We start from the raw sequence: 3,630 nt of genomic DNA on the forward strand, positions 1-3,630 counted from the left end.
CACCCTTCAATTTTTTGCATTTGGTTTTTGGGAAATGAATTGATGTGAAGTAAGGAAAGAATGTACTAAGTTTTCAAGGTCATCCATGATTTGGCTCCAACATTCCTTTCTGGCCTTATTTCATAGTACGCTAATTCACATAGCCTTCCATTCCAGAAAATGTGACTATTTAACATTTCTGAAATAGACACCCTTTTTCTATCTTTCTCCTGTCTTTATTGGTTCCAAAATTGTTAAAAGAAATAAATTCAATTAAAGGGTCTTCCAGAGGCAATCCAAAGTTTCCTTATTCTTGGGATGTCACTTTCAAGGGTATCTCAACTCATAGAGTGTTTTCTATATTCATAGCACTAAATCTAAGTCCATCTTTCTTGTTCTGTCACATGTGAAAATATAATACTTCATCCTCATTATGTCTATAGTATTCCTCAATATTCTTGAAGGCCAAACAAAGCTTTGTTTTACCTTCAGGGCACATAAGACATCCTATTAATGTTTTCCCAAAGCACTATTTCCCCCCTAAGCTTAATCATTTTATCTCTTTCTCTCTTTGAAAAATAACAAAATAACCTTTATAAAACATGCTCATAGTGACAGGTAAAGGAATATCAAAACATGAAGAAGATACTTAGAGTTTTATTTTTTAATTTATATATGTTTTCAATATTATCATAGGTTTCATAAGGCACTAATCACTCAAGTTACAAAAACACTTTTTTTAATGAAGCATTGCTCTTCGTGCTCAAACTAGAAAATATTGTAATGAAATCACTAAAATTGGTATATATGTATTTACTTGCTGCTGAAGTCAAGTGAACCGTGATACAAAGTCTTTGCTGGGATTGTTAACTTCATCTAACAGTGCCTAGTTGGAAACTATGATTTACAAAATAAATCAGAACAGAAGCTCTTTCTAGACTGTGTATTCCCAAGAATTTTTTTTCAGTGTTTGTCCATAATACAGGATTAGCATTTTCTTTCAGAGATTTGTTTTTTTTCCTTATTCTGTTTTGAAACCCATGACACCACATCAATATCTGAAATTCTCTCCATTGGGTGAATGCCACTATGTCCATTTGATGTCCCATTTTCCTCCTCAGTCGACTCTTCATTGGGGTTGGGGTTGGTGGGCATTTGCTCCTTTGTCTAATTTCTGCTGCATTTCCCAAAGCTTTGTAACTGCTTTGTCTATTGACATTATGCTAATGAGATTAAAGTCATGCATGCTGACCAGGTGAAGCATGAAGTTTCCACAGAGATTCTTCTTAATGATTTTCCGTCCATAATTCTCTACAAACAGCATACAGGCATGATTCATTTGATTGTCAGGAATAAACCCATGTTTCATGACATGTAGATTCCATAATTTCATCACTCCTTTCTCTCCTTCATTGACATCAGAAAATTCTTCAATTTGAGGAATGTTTTTTTCCCCCCTCTCTTAGCCTTTCAGGATCTTTTTCATCTTCACTATCTACTTCTATTTCTTGTTGGCAGAGTGTAAACAAGTGTCTCTAGAGCCAACCGTACCCGCTGCTGTATGCTCATTGCTATTTTCTACATCTCCATTTGCATATATAAGACATACTTGCTTTTGTATTTTTTGGACTAAATATAAGAATGTGTGTGATAGGTGTTCTCTTTACTCACCCATTATTACTAATTTAAATCCAGGTTGACAATGAATGTCCTGAGGACTGCTTGCACAGGAGCCATCATAGCACTCCTTGAGAGAAGCATCTAGCACCTTTCGGATTACAGACATAATTGAAGATAAATCTACTATGAACGAGTTAAGATGTTTGAGTAAACTGTGAAGTTTATGGCAGTACAGCACCAAGGCAAGTCTGGCTTCAGTTTATTGTCTTGTATTGTTGCTATAAAGGAACTGGTAAAATATTTGTAACTTTTGTCTATTTAAAATAACCCTTTTCTTGTTTGAAGGTGTGTAGATAATGATTCTTTCACAATTATAGTCTGAGAGGGTTTACCAGAACCAGGCTTATTTTCTTGAGGGAGACTCTCAAAATTTCTGTTTGCTAGAGATTTTGTTATAGGAGCTAAAGATTATCATAGGTCTTTTCCCATCAATAATCATTTCCCAAGGGCAGGTAGGTGGCAAAGCGGATAGAGCACTGGCCCTGAAGTCAGGAAGACCTGAGTTAAAATCTGGCCTCAGACCAAACACTTGATACTTACCAGCTGTGTGACCCTGGGCAAGTCACTTAACCCCAATTGCCTAAAAAAAAAATCATTTCCCATACTGCTCTTTTCTTACTGAGTGGAAATTCTTCCATTTCCTGCAAGACATGTATTCCTTTTGATCTGCGTTCTGGAATTCTGGTGAGAGATGTAAGTAACAGTTCTGTGCAAAAGTATTGGTTGTATGAGATTCTGAGTATGAAGAAATGTATAGATTTGTGTTGGTTTCTCAAAGGTCTAGACAAAAAGCTCCCGGTCAGCCTGGACCTGCTCTATTTTCAGCTTTTTCACAGGCAACACACCAGTCTTCTGCCTGAGGCTGTGGCCACCACTACCTCTGAAGCCTTGAAGCCTGCTACCAATGCCAGCGGCCACCACCATGCTTCTGATACTTGGAGTTTTATGACATTATAAGGAAATATTCTAGGTAATGATGCCCTGCTGATAATTGTAAGATTACTGATTACTTGATCATCAGATAAAAGTTAAGAGCCCAGAAGAGAATGAAGTAATGCCCAGGAATTAGGCCTCTTAACAAATCGTAATTATCAAATTAGTTTCTGATAGGGTGAGCAATTGACTTTTCATTGTAGTTTACCCAAGGTTGCATTGTTTAATGTTCATTAATTGCTTCCTGATAGCAAATCTGTCTTCTAAATTCATACTGTATACTGCATCATGAACATATTTACTTTTCATGACCTAAGTATTTATTAGGCCATATTATGATTGCTTAAAAAAAGAAGGTGAAATGGTAACATTTTGAGGCAACAGAATGAAACGATTGGTGGAATGATAAAAGTGAAGACAAGAAAAGACTGAGAATAAAAGGAAATAAATACCTAATTGTGTGCATATATATATATAATATATTTATACATACATATATACATATATTCTTATGCTTATTCGTGCTATTGATTGCTTATTATTTAGAATCTGCTTTAGAAAAAAAAGAATACCTGAAAAAGTATACTAGGGGTTTGAATTTAAAAAAAATACTAAACTAAAAAAATACGCTTAAAATGCTAAGATAGGGTATAGTCAACGAACTATTTTTATCTTTTTTTCAGTAAAATCAAACTGTTTTCAGTAATATGCTAAAAAAGTAAAAAAAAAAAGTTAAACTTTGACCAGCTTGTGAAGGTGAAGTTTATTTGATAATACATTAATACTATGTAGTTATACATGTTGATATTCCAAGTTATACATGTAAGGAAATGCTCCTTTGAGATTTTGACAATTTTGCTAAGTGAAAAGTATAAAACCAGAAATATATGTGAGATTTGATTATTTGAGAAACTGTAACAAGGCACCTACATAGACAAATTAGTTAAAGTGAAGATTCTATATCCTTCTGTTTCCCAATATCTAATTTGCATATGATTGAGAAGAGTGCTTCAGACTTGATACCTGAGAAATCATCAA

At 34.4% G+C, this 3,630-nt stretch overlaps 1 pseudogene; it reads right to left on the reverse strand.

Annotated features, from left to right (window-relative positions):
- Positions 1-966: 966 nt before the first annotated feature.
- Positions 967-2,583, reverse strand: LOC110212478 (polycomb protein SUZ12 pseudogene; annotated as a pseudogene).
- Between the last annotated feature and the right edge of the window lie 1,047 nt (positions 2,584-3,630).

Source organism: Phascolarctos cinereus, unplaced genomic scaffold (genome assembly GCF_003287225.1).
Source record: "Phascolarctos cinereus isolate Bilbo 61053 unplaced genomic scaffold, phaCin_HiC Scaffold_7;HRSCAF=346, whole genome shotgun sequence".
In the NCBI taxonomy this organism is placed as follows: domain Eukaryota; kingdom Metazoa; phylum Chordata; class Mammalia; order Diprotodontia; family Phascolarctidae; genus Phascolarctos; species Phascolarctos cinereus.